Source organism: Elephas maximus, chromosome 24 (assembly GCF_024166365.1).
Source record: "Elephas maximus indicus isolate mEleMax1 chromosome 24, mEleMax1 primary haplotype, whole genome shotgun sequence".
Taxonomy (NCBI): Eukaryota; Metazoa; Chordata; class Mammalia; order Proboscidea; family Elephantidae; genus Elephas; species Elephas maximus.
Window position 1 is genome coordinate 42,666,950 of NC_064842.1, and position 16,800 is coordinate 42,683,749.

The 16,800-nt window shown below is 46.5% G+C and overlaps 1 protein-coding gene across 2 annotated transcripts in view; it reads left to right on the top strand.

The window, feature by feature from the left end:
- Window positions 1-2,275: 2,275 nt before the first annotated feature.
- The window catches only part of FAM163A (family with sequence similarity 163 member A), an 83,093-nt gene continuing 68,568 nt past the window's right edge, over window positions 2,276-16,800 (top strand). The window contains exon 1 of one of the 2 annotated variants that reach the window (XM_049868449.1): window positions 2,276-2,896. The gene's annotated coding sequence lies outside the window, so the exon portion shown is untranslated. Of the gene's footprint in view, window positions 2,897-3,168; window positions 3,268-16,800 lie in introns of those variants that run through there. The other variant, XM_049868450.1, reaches the window with a different exon arrangement.

The following is a 16,800-nucleotide window of genomic DNA, read 5'->3' on the forward strand; positions in this document are numbered from 1 at the left end:
GAAGTCTAACAATACTGTGTATTGATGAGGATGTGGGGCATCTGGAAGTAGTGTATTTCTGTGCTGGGAGTATAAATTTTATGACCACTTTGGACAATAACTTGGCATTATCTAATAAAGTTACAAATACACATACCCTATAACCCAGCAATTCCACTCCAAGGTACATGCCTTAAAGAAACGTTTGCACTTTGCACACCAGGAGATAAGTGCAAAATGTTATTATCAGCATACTTGAAACAATTCAAATGTTTACCAACACTACAACGGATAAATAAATCATGTCATGTTCACATAAAGGAATACAAAGTAGCAACAAAAAAATGAACGAACCACAATTGCATGCAACAAAAATGGATAACTCTCCAAGTGAGCTGTTTTAATTACTAGTTACAATTTTTATCACATTAATGATTTTTTATTCTGTCTTAAAAAGTAGTTTTTACCAGAGACTACATCACCCTGAGACCAGAAGAACTAGATGGTGCCCGGCTACAACCGATGACTGCCCTGACAGGGAACACAACAGAGAACTCCTGAGGGAGCAGGAGAGCAGTGGGATGCAGACCCCAAATTCTCATGAGACCAGACTTAATGGTCTGACTGAGACTAGAAGGACCCCAGTGGTCATGGCCCCCAGACCTTCTGTTGGCCCAGGACAAGAACCAGTCCCAAAGCCAACTCTTCAGACAGGGATTGGACTGGACAATGCGATGGAGAGGGATGTTGGTAAGGAGTGAGCTTCTCGGATCAGGTGGACACTTGAGACTATGTTGGCATCTCCTCCCTGGAGGGGAGATGAGAGGGTGGAGGGGGTTAGAAGCTGGCGAAATGGACACGAAAAGAGAGAGTGGAAGGAGGGAGCAGGCTGTCTCATTAGGGGGAGAGCAATCGGGAGTATGTAGCAAGTGTGTGAGAGACTGACTTGATTTGTAAACTTTCACTTAAAGCACAATAATAAAAAAAAAAGTAGTTATTTTTAAACCTTCTGGAAAAGCTGGCGTATCCAATACAAATAAAATTGAGCACTTTCAAAAAAAAAAAAAAAGAGGATGACTCTCACAAGCAGAAAACAAGAGGTCGGACACACACAAACTTAAGCACACTGTATTATTTCATTGATAGAAAGTTTGAAAACAAGCAAAACTGTAGTATTCAGGGAAGTAATTACCATAAAAGTCAGGATACTTATTGTTTTAGGGGGCAGGGAAGGGCTCATGAAAGGGCAAAGGTGTGCAGGGAGGCTTTTGGTTTATAATGATTTGTTAGGCTGCACATGTATGTTGTATTCACATTTCTTTGTGTATAATATTTTACAACAAAATACGAAACATCTCTTCATATTTCCCAGTTTTGCCTTTAAGAAGAGTTGAGACCAAGGAGGATGCGGGTGTGGGAATTGACTGTACTGAGAAAAGGAGGCACATGAATTCCAATCTCAGTATTTAACACCTGTGAAGATCAAGAGATAAAAAGTGGAATGTTGTTAACAACAGTGCACCTGCTGGAATGACTAGAGGGGCGGCTTACCTTTGGATGGTGATTTTGTTTTTGCTTTGTTTAATAGTGTATTAAGAATAAAGGTTACTCCCCCCTCCATTACAAGTTGGACTGAGGGGTCACGGTTTTTCAACGTTTGTTTCTACAAATAGATGATGACCTGATTTTGATCACTTCTGCCTTGAAGCTCCTAGCATATACACGGTGTGAAGAGGAAGACACATCTGAAGTGGTGGGAACATCCCCTCCTTGAGCATTAACCAACAGTGACTCCATCCCTCTCTGCTCTCCTGTCTTTAGTCCAACTAAGACTGGAGAGCAGGATCAGGAGAGAGAACAGACCAGAAGAGATGAGATGCTTTGGAAAGTGCTCAGAGGAGATGAACTACTGGTGTCAGAACTTATTTTTTTTGGGATACAGCACAAAAGCAACTCCTAGAGTTTTAAAACATTAAAAGAGGGTGATTTTAGATAAGAAATCTGGAGCACCGAGATCGTTTTCTCCCGGGGGAGGGGGTGTGGGTGCGGGGAGGAAGGAGAGCATTGTCTCTTCTTCTTTGCCTTTCTTTTCCATCCAGCTGCCGCCTTCACAATCCTAATTACACAGTCTCCCTTCCTGCCCACCACCCCTCCCCCGGCCACCAGGGTAGTGCCCCTCAACAGCCAGGACACCCAGGTATCATGACCTTCCAGGGACCGGTGCGAGCAGGATACAGGAAAATAGATGAGCCTTCAGGCGGCTCTGGAGGCAAAGTCTTTTGCCGGTGGACAGCGACACACTCTGGTCCCCAAGACTCTTACTTTCTCAGGATATTCCGTCCTGGACCTATCTGTAGCGCACAAAGTCCCTGTACTGAGGCGTTCCAGGGTGCCCGATTCCGAGTTTACATTCTTACAAAAGAAGGCAGAGGAGCTGAGGAAAACTCTTTGGAAGTCACTGGCCTGCGCTGTTTTATTCCTTCGCTTCGCCCCCGTGCAATCGCCCTCTCTGGTGAGGGATTCTCCCAGGACTCGGGCCAGCGCCAATCAGGTCGCTCGGTACCTACCCCCCAGCCCCGGCCACCTGGAGGTGCGATGAGGCTCTCAGCTCGCGGTGCGGGGCCAGTGTTCCGAGCGCCGGGGAGAGGAGCGGAGCCTCACGTGGGCCTGCCCAGCGCGGGCGCCCGGAAGGACACGAGGAGACCCGCGGGAGCCGGACGCGGAGTCGCCGCCCGAGCCGAGCTGCTCAGCCGCGGTGACCCGCTGGGGTGCTCTGAGAACCGAGGTTCTCCGCTAGGGAGAAAAAGAAGGGAGAGAGGCGGGGCACGGTGTGGGCCGAGGACCCCGCAGAGACGCTGGGCTCCGCGCATACACGCTCCTGGCCAGGACGTACTTCCGAGGGCGCCTCGACACCCGGGTAAGCGCGCCCCGGGACCGCCTCCCTCTGCCCTGCCCTGGCCCGAGCGGTGCCCAGCTGGCCCTCCCGCTCCGCTCCGGGAGCCGCCCGCTCCCAGGGGCGCGGCCGCGCAGTGCGCATCTCCCGCCTAGTGGCCGCGGGTCTTGGAGCCCCAGCCTCAGGGCCGGACTCGCCGGGTACCCGCCCCCGGGCCGCACCGCGCCGCCGCCGCTCGCCTCAGCCCGGCCTTGCCTACCTGCTCCGCGGTGCCTTCCGCCCTGCGGGACCCCGCCCGGACGCGGCCGCTGCGCCCCCGGCGCCCGCGAGCACCCGGGGACCATGCGGCGGCCCGGGCCAGCGGCGCAGCCAGCCCCGCGGATCGCCAGGCGCGTGTGAGTGAAGCGGCCGACCGCCGGGGCGGGGGGCGAGCTGGGCGTCGCGGGGCCGCTCCGCCGCCGTCGGTCTGTGAGTCCGGGTTCGTCCGAGCGCACAGGCGGCTGCCGGCCAGCCTTGCGACCTCAGCTCGGGTTGCTTGTGGTTCTCACGAAGTTTTACAAAATAACGAGGGCCGAGGTGCGTTCGCAGCCGGGCCTGCGAGGCTAGGCGTCTTTGCCCGCGCGTCCAGGTCCAGGACAGTCGGGGGCCGACCGCCTGCCCCTGGGCGAAGAAACCTGCCTCTCGCCCAGGTCTGTTGACCGCAGAGGACCTTCCGCGCCTCTTACTGTAGCCGCAGAGCAGACGTCCCGCACCCCACTCCGGGAGGGGCCTGCGCGGCGGCGCCCGGGGCGCCGGCCACATCGAAGCCTCTGCTCCCCGCTCCCCGCTCCCCGCTCCCCGCTCCCCGCTCCCCGCTCCCCGCTCCCCGCTCCCCGCTCCCCGCTCCCCGCTCCCCGCTCCCCGCTCAGCCGCTGGTGGGAGGGTTTGACCGAGTAGAGAGACCAGAGGGCGAGCAGGAAGCAGTGTTCGGGTAAGCCCCGTGTTCTGCTGCTTGGGTCCCCTTCACCCCGAGTCTGGCTGGGCTGGGGCGGGTAGAGTGCTGAGTGCAGCCCTCGGTGCTTGGGGAGACTTCTCCTGGAAGGGGTGGCTTCTCTGTTCTCTGGGGCTCCAAAGCCAGAGAGGAAGGGCAGGAGTGGAGATCTACTGTCAGCGCCCTTGGGCTACCTGTCCCACCTGTGTTTTTCTGTCACTCTAAGAGTTGGGTTGGGACAGGGTTCTCACGGGCAGGTCTAGGGGGCTGATTCTGCGGTGATGGCTGTTCAAGTCTATGCAGTCAGGACTCTAGCAGATGCTGAAGTCTATGCAGTCGGATCAGCCAGGCCCACATTTTATACTGTGGGGGTGAGTGTGAGAGACAAGCAGACTCATGGCGGGGGCGGGGGGGGGGGTCTGATGATGGGGACTTCCGACCAAGTGTGTTCACTTTGCCAGAGATTCCCTGGGATTTGAACCTTCTGGAGGAAAAGCATGTCCCTTCCTGTACTTATGAAGTACTTGGCAGTAACAGATACTAAGATCCTGCCCTTTCCTTCAAGCTGCCAGAGGCAGGGCAAAGGGAAGAAAGAATAAAGGTATGGTCTCTGAAAACAGTTATACTATCTAAGATTTCTCTCCAGAGGCTCCAGGTCCCAGGCCTGAGAGGATCCAAGCCAGTCTGTAGAAGTAGGGTGTTATGATGGCCTCAAGGGAAGAACTTAAATGTGCCTCCTTCAACGTGCAGCTGTGGCTTTACACAAAGCAGCAATCCCCTCCTTAGTTCTCCACTCACGTAAGGAACATGGCTATAATTTCCACCATCCTGGGAGATGAAGTGAAACAGGACCATGTGTGAACAGGAAAAGCCTCTGAGGTCCTTTAGGGGTGAAAGGGTCACCGGCCAGATAGAAAGCCTACTTGTGAGCATCACTGCATTCCTGTAAGACTAGACCTCTGCCATTCAGGGATCTCATCAGAAATATGAGAAGGAAAGGCAGGGCAAGATGGACACTGCTGTTGATGAGAGCCAGGCCATCTTGTTTTGCCCAAGGACCTCTGTTTTATCTCTAGCTTGCCTGTATATAATTAGAAATGAGTGCTGCTTTGTCCAGGGAGTGCAGTCAGTCTGAGTACAGACATCATCTGGCAACAAGGGAGCCGGGCACAGCAGTTGCCCACCACTCACCCACAGGCTGGGGTTTTAGTGATATCCCTTGCTAACTTTGGAAAGAGGTTGGGGTGGATCAGAGGAGGAGTTGGGAATCCTCTGGGTGGCCATTTAACAGACAAGCCATTTGGCTTTGCTGGGTCATTCTAGGTTCTGTCAATTGTGAAAAGTGCTCCAAGGTTTAGAAACCGAGCCTGACAATTATTAATACTAATGATAGCTGCTACCATTTATTAAGTACCTTCTATGTGCCATGGAAACCCTGGTGGTGTAGTGGTTAAGTGCTACAGCTGCTAACCAAAGGGTCAGCAGTTCGAATCTGCCAAGTGCTCCTTGGAAACTCTTTGGGTCAGTTCTTCTCCGTTCTATAGGGTCGGTATGAGTCGGAATCGACTCGACAGCACTGGGTTTGGTTTAGTAGGTATGTGCCAGATGGTAACACTGGTGAGGTTGTGGTTAAGAGCTACGGCTGCTAACCAATAGGTTGGCAGTTCAAACCCACCAGGCGCTCCTTGGACACTCTATGGGGCAGTTCTACTCTGTCCTATAGGGTTGTTATGAGTAAAAATTGACTCGATGGCAACAAGCATGTGCCAGACACAAGGCTTTGCAAAATCCCTATTATTACCCCTATTTTTACATGAGAAAACTCAGTTTAAGGGAGGTTAAATAATTTGTTAAAGATCATAAAGCTGCTAAATGTCAGAGCTGTGCTTGGAACCCAGGTCTCTCAGGACCATTTTCCTCCCATTAAGAACAGATAGACACTTGGTAGCTGAAAATTTAGAGCCATTGAACATAAAGACTGTTATCTGTAGGTAAAAGAGATGTTTGTGGCCTCATTAGACTTGAGGAAGTATTGGCCTGGTAAAGCTGTATACTCTTCATTCCCTCAAGGACTCAGGCGGGGGTTTAATTGATATCACAGAGAATTAATTTGCTCATGTATAAACTACAAACTACTATGGTGTATCTATTTACCTTTCAATTAGCAAACATCAAAAAGATTGATAAACTGCTGATGAGGTTCTAGGAATAAAAGGTACTTTCATATATTGCTGGTGGGAGAATAAGTTGATACAACTTTGGAGGGCAATTTGGCAACATCTGTCTGTGAAAACTGGAAATCTCCATGCCATCTGACCCAGCAATTCCATTTTTAGGAATTTAACTTGTGTTATTCTTAGATATGCGTACAAAGACATTGCAGCATACTTTTGAAATATGAAAGAACAACCTATATGTTCATCAAAGGGGGACTTGTTCAATATTTCATGTTACTTCCGTACAGTCAACTACCGTTTTATGCATCCATAAAAAAGATTGAAGAAGCTTACTATGTAATATGGAATGATTTCCAAGGTATATGGTTAAGTGGAAAAAACAAGCTACATTTAAGGTTGCGTGTAATATGTACTGTTTGTGTTATAAAAGAGGAAGGAGGAGAATTCCAAGATATTTGCTTGAATATGCATAACTATGGAAGTACATATAAAACCTAATAATATTTATTGCCTCCAGGGTGAATGGAGCTGTAAAACCGTGTATACGTTGATAATTTTGAACCACGTGAATAAATGAACTATTTGTTTTAAATCTTCCTTCCCTGCCTTGTGCCGGACATGTTCTTTCAAACACTGATCCAGCTGAAGAGTGTGGGGTGACACCCCCCCATTACTTGTGAGGTTCCCTTTGGAATAAAAGCCAAAGGATTGTGAGACCACACAGGGGTCGGTCCGTAGTATCTGGGCCACCCAGGATGCCTTGCATGTGCAGATTTGTGCTTAGAATGCTGGGCAGAGAGCTGGACAAGCAAGATATGATTATCTAGCTTTGAAAACAATATGAAGAAACAAGAGCTACCCCTCTCTTTATTGGACTAATTGTTCCCCTGAATAGGATGGAACATCAGCGATTAGGTAACATTAGGTAAAGGAGCAAGATGAGCACCATAGATGGACATCAGAGAGGGCAGAATATACGTAGGAGATATATTTCTGGCGTTGCATTTGTGACCTCAGAAGGAGAGAAAGAGAGATATGCATGAAAGAAAAGGTTTGAAAATTATTCTTGGGTGTAGGGCTGTATGCAAAAGCTGGACAATGAATAAGAAGACCAAAGAAAAATTGATGCCTTTGAATTATGGTGGTGATGAAGAATATTGAATATAGCATGGACTGCCAGAAGAATGAACAAATCTGTCTTGGGAGAAGTAAAACCAGAGTGCTCCTCAGAAGCAAGAATGGTGAGACTTTGTCTCACATACTTTGGACATGTTATCAGGAGGGACCAGTCCCTGGAGAAGGACATTATGCTTGGTAAAGTAGAAGATCAGTGAAAAAAAGGAAGACCTTCAATGAGATGGTTTGACACAGTGGCTGCAACAATGGGCTCAAACATAGCGAAGATTGTGAGGATGGCACAGGACTGGATGTGTTTCATTGTACTGTACATAGGTGCCAACTTGATGGCACCTAACAATGACAGGGCTGTATTGGTCCAGTGGAGAAGGAAAGGTTATTAATGCAGTTGTCACTGCACTGATCCCTGAATGTCCCTTTGGGCACTTCCCATCAGCACAGATACCCAGCTCAGTTTTTTCACCCCCACAAGAAGTCCTTCTGCCGATCACCCAACCTGGAAGATAATGGGTGTATGAAGGTGATGGGGATGGGTATTAGGTACTGCCTTTCCTCTTTCAGATCAGATAGACTGCTAAATAGCAGAAGCAGTGGAAGAAAGACATGCTTCCAGGCCACACAACAATGGGTCTTTCAGCTCATTGAGAGCTATCTACATTCCAGTCACTCTGATAAGCACTCTGCCTACATTACCTCACTTAATTTCTTAACCCAGGCATATGTGAGAGCCCAGGCTCTTTACCAGCAAGCAACAATGCCTTTCTGCTCTCCCTTCACTGACTTTCTATTGTCTGCGTAGTAACCAGCAACACAGGCACAACAGCTTCTCACAGGTGCTCACAGACTAGGTTTGGGTTATAACAGCATGTGCCTGAGCATTGCACGCTTTGATGGATGAACAGAAATCTTTGCAGCCTGGGTAGGTTTGTACTAGGCATGGCTCAGGAGCAAAGCAGTCTGTGTTCTTGGTTTGCATGGCCATTTCTGTTGCTTCTGTCCCTGTGTGCGCCGTAGGGCTGGGACTGGGTGGACAGTACATGTGATATTTCCCATGGTGGAGAGGTAGGGACTGTCTTTGCTTTGGTCCAGATGCTAATGGTGTGGAAGGCTGTGAGAATGGGCTTGCAAAGCCCTGCATCTGCATCCCAGGAGGAAGGTTAGCAGGGTGATCCGTGAGCCCCAGGTCTGTGCTGGGAGTCTGCTGTTTTCAAAAATCAGCCAGAGAGATGAGAGCCTCAGTCACTGCAAACATTTCTCCTCTCATGCAGCACACTGGCCAGTGCTCACCTCTGACTCCCATTCTACTTCAAAAAGAAACAGCTTGAATTTTTCCCCAAATAAATCATGGAGCACACCAGGCAGCTGCATCTTCTATGTGCTGCTGTTGAGAGCAAGAAGGTGGACTGGGCTGTTAGCTAAGGCTACCAGAACCCAGCCGGGGGAGGAAAGCCAGATGTTCCCACTATTTCAAAAAAGAAAAATCACCTTACAACAAAAAAGTGATGTTTGCAAAGCATAATAGTCATGGTTAGTCCATTTATCCCACTTCAGTTCAGAAGCTGTCCGTTGTTAAAGGTACTGAGAAGACAAAAAGATGAGCAAGTCATGGTTCCTGGCCTGAAGGAGCTCACAAGACCATCCACAGGACTCTACAGACTCTGAAGAAGTAAATGCTAATTAGAGATACCAGCAACATTCTGCCATGTGCAGAGGAATTAAAGTCCACCGAATCCAAGTACGTACTTCTGATTGACCATTAAGGCCTTCTTGGAGGGATGATGTTTGAACTGGGCCTTGAGGATTAGTATGATTTTGATTAGGAGAAAGGGCAGAACTGACTAAGAGAACACCTTGGAAAAGACACAGGACTGCAATAGCATATGGTATGTTTAAAGGTAAGTTAATATCAGTAATGTTATTGTTTGCCCAGCTTCTTCCACATGAATAACACATGGCATTTTTAGGTACTTATAAAATGAAATTGTTTATATCCCCATAAAATAGTCTATCACTATGATTTTTTTTTTTGAAGGTGAAGTCACCAGGGCTTGATGATGGGTTAGCTATTAGGGGTGAGGCCCACACAGCCTGCAAAACTGTAGTAAGCTTATATATCAGAGTCATTTTACTCTTTAAAATAACAGTGGATGGTATTTTAAGCACATAAAGTCAACACTACTGTTGTATCAAACCACTGTGTCACTATGACTTTTACAGTGAGGAGGTCACATAGCATAGGAAGATGTCTGGTGATGAGGGTCCAACTACTGCTTCACCATTTTATTCATTTGTTTATTCATCATTCATTCCTTCAGTCAGCAGATATGATCTGTGTACTTAGGCCAAGTGCATACCTGACTGTGGAGAGAGAAAAAAGGAAATATGTATTGCAAGGCCCCGCACCCCCAGGAACTTGCAGTACACATAAGAAATCACAGAAGGTGCTAAGTGCCATAGTAAAAATAAAGGGCCAAGGGAAAACATAATATGTGCTCAATAAATACTGGTTTCTAAAATGAATAAACAACATGATAAACAGTGTCACCTGCCACCAAGAGAACAAATCAGAGGACTAAAAATATTTCTTTGGAGTTAGCCAGTGGGTCTCTAAAACTTGCCCATGGCATGGAACCCATGGAAATTGTGATTCTCTTCGGAAAACACCATGAAATATCCATATGTTAAAATGATTGGATATGTATTTTTAAGCTAAATCAGATAGTATCATATGCTAGATTCTACCACAGACATGGAATAGTGGCTGCCAAGATTTAAAAAAACTTAATGAAACAAAAGCCTTAAGTTGAGAGTATTCTGTCAGCTGTTTTTTTTTTTCTCTCATGAATTGGAGAAAGACTGCCAGGTTTCTGTTTTAGCGGAGGAAAATCCCCAGTCCAGCAAGTAGAACACCAGGGCTCCACAGAGCACAGCCTTGGCGGTTTGAAGATTGTCGTTGACTTAAGCAAGGGCAATTTCAGTGGAATAACAAGGCCAGAAGCCAGATGGAGTTGGGTTGGAGAGTGAAGATCACGTTTTCAAGAAGTCAGCAAGTTCAAAGGCTCGTTGAATGTCCCTGGGGTACAATGTTGAGAAAAAATAAGGAGGAGAATTGCCCTAGCTCTCGTGGAGCTCGAAGTCATGCAGAGGAAATGAATTTGTCATAAAATAAATGTAAAGTAATATTGTGGTAAAAGCTATGAGGTAGAAGCACATGATCTTATAAGAATTTTTAATAGGTGCTCAAGTTCCTGGGTGGTGTAAACAGTTAATGCAACCAAAAGGTTGAAGGTTCAAGTCCACCCAGAGTGCCTTGGAAGAAAGGCCTGGTGATCTACTTCCAAACCAAACCAAACCAAAAAAAAAAAAAAAACGCCACTGGAAACCCTGTAACACACAGTTCTACTGTGACACACATGGGGTCACCATGAGTTGGAATCAACTCAACAACAAGTGGATTTTTTTGGTTTAATAGGAGATCTGGGGACCATTCATGAAGGTCCTGGGAAGTCATCTGAAGAAGTGATTATTGAGCTGAAACCTGAAGAATGAGTAGGTGCTAAAGAGGTGAGAGGAGGCTGGAAACTGGGAGAGAATATTTCCAGGAATGGGCAAAAGCTGTAGCATTTTGAGGTGCCGAAAGGTCAGTGGAGTTGGGATGCAGAGAGTGAGAGGGAGAATCACGTGAGGTGAGCAAGAAAGCAGGAAGGGGTAGGCTATACAGGGCCTTATCAGCCGCATTAAGAGTTTTGATGTTGATTCTCAAGCAATGGGAGGTCACTGAAGTACTTAAGCAGGAGAGTAACATAATCAGATTTTCTGTTTCTATACTTGAGGTGATCAAGAGTAATGGAAGGAGACATGTTAGGAGGCTCTGGAGGTAGTCCAGGTGAAAGATGACGGTTGTTCAGGCTGGTACATTTGTAGGAGATGGAGAGGAGACTTGAGAGGTTCTAGGTTCCTGGGTGACACAAACGGTTTGCAGTTGACTACTAACCTAAAGGTTGGTGGTTCAAACTCACCTAGCAGTGCCACAGCAGAAAGGCCTGGTGATCTGCTTCCATAAAGATTACAGCCAAGAAAACCCTGTGGAGCAGCTCTATTCTGTAACACATGGGGTTGCCATGAGTCAGAACTGACTCGACAGCACTGGGCTTGGTTTTTTATATTGGTTTAGAGGATAAAATGGACAGGATGTGATGGTTTGGATGTGAGAGGTGAGAGAGAGGTGGTGTTGAGGATGAGTCTTATTCTTTCTGCCTGTGTAGCAGTGGGTGGTCCTGCTATTCCCTGAGACAGGGTCAGTGGTGAAGAACCAGGGAACAGCGTAAGTGCAATCTCAGCTGTGTTGGATTTGAGGAGCCTTTGACCCATCTAAGTGGACAGGTCATTCAGAGGAAAGGAGGAAAGTCCTGGGCAGGAGATATACCTCCTGAGTCATCCACATCTGTGGGTAGTTGAAACCATGGCATGGGTCAAGCTGCCTGGGGAGGGAAGATGAACTGAGAAGAGAGGGCGTAAGATTAAACCTTGAGTAGAGGAGAATGAGCCTAAAAGAAGACAGAGAAGGAAGAACTGGAGAGATAGGAGGTAAAAGTGTCATGAAAGCCAATAGCAAAGTATTTCCTGAAGACAAGAAAAGAAAGCAGAGGTGCTGCTGAGAAGTCAATTAACACAAGGACCAAAAAAGATCCATCGACTTTAGAAACATGTCGATCATAGGTGGTTTAAGCAAGAGCTTCAGATTGTAGTTGGTGGAGGAGAAAGTGGAAGGTGAAGAAATGGAGACTGCGGGTATGAACAAGTCATTGGCCGTAAGGTTTAGAAAGAGGGTGGTTTGGTTTTGCATTTGTGGGGGAGTTGAGTGCATTGAAAAGCCAATGGAAAGGATACAGTTGAATGGAAACGGTTGTATTTACAGGTGAAAGGAAGGATAATTCCTGGTGTAAGTTTCCTAAGAAGGTAGATGGATGGCTTCAAATGTACAGGTGTAGCCTTAGGAGGAAGAGGGATAGCTTTTCTGAGGTAACTGAAGAGGAGGATAGGATAAGGGCAGATGTCAATAGATTCGCATATGTGGTTAGAAGATGAGGGTGTTGCCATCTGTTGAAGGGAAGGAAGCTGAAAAGTTGATAAAAGGAAAGGCAGGATGGAGGAAGAAGTTTATTTTAGAAAGGGGAGGGTGAGGATTGAGGGAAGGCAGTGAAGAGATAAGGGGTGAATAAACTAGAGAGAGATGACACTATGGGATCACTTATTAGCTGTGTGTCATTGAGCCCATTTCCTTACCTGTAAAATGGGAATAATACTCACAATACCCACCTACAGAGTTCTGCCTGGTCCATAGAAAGTGATCTATAAATATAGGCTGTTGTTTTAACTTTTGTCTTCACTGTAAGTGGCTAGCACATTGCTGAGCACTTAATTGGTTTTAATATAAAATATTCATCAATTCTCCGAGGTGGTTAGTACCTTAGAAGTGGGGTTAGGGAAGAGGGGCTCGAGGGACATTGGAGCATGCAGACTTCCTCCTCCTCGCCATCCACGACTTCTCACTTCCCTCTCTGAAGCACCAATCTCTTTATTCTCTAAGTACTTGGAAGCCTTTCCACTGCTTAATGCTGAGGGATTTGTATGTGGTGCTTAGCCAGGCAGATTCTATTAGGGGATTTAATCATACGGGCAGGGCACTGGGCCAGAGCAAAAGAGAAGAGGCTCAATTAATTCAAGAGTCAAACCTTCTTTGACCTCGTTCATATAGAGGAAGGGTATTTATGGAACTCATTCCTTCATTCCTTTCATAATATCTATTGAGGCCAACTTCATTCCAGGCCCGCACCAGGGGCTAAGATAAAGAGTTGAGTAGGAGTGGCCTTCGTGATGTTCATATGATAACATGAACGTTGTAATGGCTGTATTACAAAGTGCTGGGGAATACAGGAGAAAGAGCTCCTAGCTCTGCCTGGAGCAGGCAGGGAAGACTTCCCAGAGAAGATAGTTTGAGCTGAGATATGAAGATGAACACCTTTGCAGACAAGCAAGGAAGTGGACTTTCCAGGAAGAAAGAACACATGAGCAAAGGCCCAGGAAGCTCAAGAGATGGCCGGGGAAACTGCGTGTAATCCAGTAATGTCAGAGCGCAGCATATCAGGCTGTGGAGGTGAAATGAGAAACTGGACAGCAGCTAGGTACTGTCTGCTGGGCTAAGTAAGGACCTTGACTTGACCCTGTGGGAGATGTGGAGCTAACACCTTCTGATCTGCCTGTTAAAAAGATGACTGTAGTGGTCAGTGAGGGAGGCTAGTTTGGGTGGGGGAGTGAGGCAGAATAAAGGCAGAGGATGGAGTGATAGCTAAGATTCCCTATGAATGGTATCAGTCATTGGTCAGGAGGCTGTGATAGTGGTCTAGATGGGGTTGACCAGAGAGTAGTTCCAGTGATAGGGGTCCAAGGTTGGGCCATGGTAGCGGGTGCGTAAAGCGAAACTAAAGCCCACTGGTGTTAAGGAACCGGAGAAATCTGAGGCTAGGACGTTAAAGGGGTCATCATCATGCATGTTGGAACCTTCTAGGGTGATGGCAAAATTTGAGATGAATTTGTTTTTTTAACTTTTAAAGTATCTTTTATAAAATAACCTACTAGGATAATAATTACAAAAGCTTTAGACAGTAACTCCAAGTAGTGAAGGGCAATTTCCTTTAAAAAAAAAAAAAAAAGGCCCAACAGTCTGTATTATGTTTTGCTGCTTTGTACACAGAAATGATTTATTTTACATACTAGTCATTTAACCTGTAAAATGAAAAACATTTCTTAATATGTCTCAAAGGCAGAGTGGACTTCATAATGGTATACTTTCATATTAACCAGTATGACAATGCTTAAGAAGCTTAAGACTGTAACAGTTCAAAGTAAAGTTTACAGAACAGGCACTTCAAAGTAAGCTACTGTGCGTACCTCACAGTTAATAAGTTCTCAGTGGATGAGGGGACATCAGTGATGAGGGGTAGAGTGAGAATAATCAAACAGCATAGACCTTGAAGGAGTAAGGATTTTTAAAAGATAATGGAAATGGATCAGTCTAGTCCCTAATTCTGGAAAACAGAATAGACTCCTGAAAGGCCAGGCCACTAGGTCCTACTTGAGGACAGCATACAACCTTACAGATGGGTGCCCACAGATTGAAGGTCTCAGAACTCAGCTGTGCCCTCACGGTGACTCCACAATTCATGGTGTTATCTGTGGTGCAGTCCATGGCCCAGTCCTGTCAGAGAACTGTTCCCAATCCCTGCAGACACACTGAGCACCCCCTCCCACTGTGGAAGCAAAAAAACCCAAAAACCAAATTTGGTGCCGTTGAGTCAATTCCAACTCATAGTGACCCTGTAGGACAGAGAAGAACTGCCTTGTAGAGTTTCCAAGGAGCACCTGGCGGATTCGAACTGCCGACCCTTTGGCTAGCAGCCGTAGCACTTAACCACTATGCCACCAGGGTTTCCATGGAAGCAAAGGAGGTAGGCAAACAGCATCCTTCATCCCAGAGTACTGACAGTTCAACACCAGCTTTCTATTAGCAGATGGGTTTCACTTCTTCTCTGTTAGGCATCCACATGTGCTGTGCTAGGTACATGAGAAACACTAGACGTGGTCCCTGCCCTCAAGGATCTCATAGTCTAATTCGAAAAGCCAGACTTGTACATCTGGACCAGTAAGAAGCCATCAACGCCATGTATAGTTTAAGGGGAGTCCCTGGGTTGTGTAAATGGCTAAGTGATCAGCTACTAACTAAAAGATGGTAGTTCAAATCCACCCAGAGGTGCCTCAGAAGAAAGACCTGGTGATCTATGTCCAAACGATCACAACCACTGAAAACACTGTGGAGTGCAGCTCTTCTCTGAAACACATGGGGTTGCCGTGAGTTGGAATTGACTTGACTGGGTTTGGGTTTTTTTGTTTGTTTTGTTTTGAAAATACAAGTGAATACCTAAGGCTGGCATGGTGAGCCAAGGATAACCTTGGGGAACACTCATGTTTAAGAGGGGTATGGCCCAGAGGATAAGGAGTCAGAGAGGTAATAGGCAAGAAGGCATGAGTTAAACCAGGAAAGGCAGTGTTGTGAATGGTTGAAGAGGAGAAAAATTAAAGGATAAAGAGTTTCAAGCAGAAGTGAGTAGTCAACAGGAGAGTGTTTAAGAGAGGCAATAAGGGGGTCATTGAAGAGCTTTGTCAGAAGCCATCTCAGAGTAGAGGGCCATAGTTGGAAGCCGGATTCCACCAAGTTCAGAATGAATAAGATGTAAGAAAGCAGAGATAGCAAGTATACACAAAAGTCTGAGAAGTTTTACTGTGAAGGGACAGAGAAATGCAGCAGTGGCTGAGGGATGGTTGCAAAGATGCGAAGACAGCAAATGTAGGTTTTTTATTTGTAGCAGCTTAGTTGGGAAGGAAAAGAGAGATAGCTGGGACAGTAGCTACGGGGGGATGTGAGAAGAGACGGGTTGTTTTTAAAGAGTGGAAGAAACTTGATCATGTTCGTAGACTGAAGGGACAGAGCCAGGAGGAGAAGATCGAAGGGTACATGCAGAGAGAATACTCAGTCAAGCCTGGACTGGAAAGGAGAGAAGAAGTGGGACCCAGACCGCAGGTGGGAGGATGGACTGACCAGGGAGAGGAACTGTCCAGTCTTTAGACACAGAGGGAAGAAAGTGATGGTTGGGGCAATCCTGGATATGATTTTAGGTTAGGGTAGGGATGGAGGAAGGTCACTCAAATAGTTCACCCTTGATGGCATCAGTACCCTCCATGATATAAGAGATGAGGTTCCCTACTAAGAATAAAGAGGATGGAGTTCAGGGAGCAGGGAGGCATGAGAAGAAGGGTGAAGGTTTGGAACAGTCCTTAAGGGGAATGAAAGTATTGTGGACTAAAGGCTTCAAGTTTTTGAGCCCAGACAACTGAACAGCGAAAATTGTGTTGACAGAAATGGGAGTACTTGTTCTGGGAAATACTAAGGATGTTTCTGAGCGTGTTAAATTCAGGGCAGTGGCAGAAAATCCATGAGAACAAGTCCTACAGGTGTTGAGAATGTCTCAAGGGTACATGGCACTAAAAGCCAGCATCCCTTCCAGCTTCCAGACATTGCTAATGAGCTACAGTGCAGCTACTGGGCAGAATCTTTTGGTTATCAACAGCAGCCTCTCCTCAGAGAAGTTGGGGAAATCAATTAGACGTCACTGACATGTTGTAGGAGAGTCTCTAAGCACAAACTGTTATCAGTTTGTAGATATTGATACTGTTATTGAATTCTTGATGCCCTGTTAGTTGAAAAGATCATACAGGGAAAGGTAGACTGGATGAGAGCTCTTCTTATAGCTGCTTTTTCTTTCTTCTTGGTCTCAATTAGCAAAGCCTTCCTCAGAGAACAAGCTGATCTTCTCTGGCGAGAGAATGCTCGTTTGGATTTCAGAGCTTTCCTCAGTCCAGATCATCTTCCTAAATGTTTTCCTATTGTCAGACAAATGGTAACTATATCTTCTGAATCTTTTAGAATCTAAATGAAGGTATTTTACTACAATATTTGAGGGGAAAAGGCTGCAGTTTCTTGGAAATAGGCCTTTAATGGTTTAGAAGAAAAACAACAGAAAGAAAAA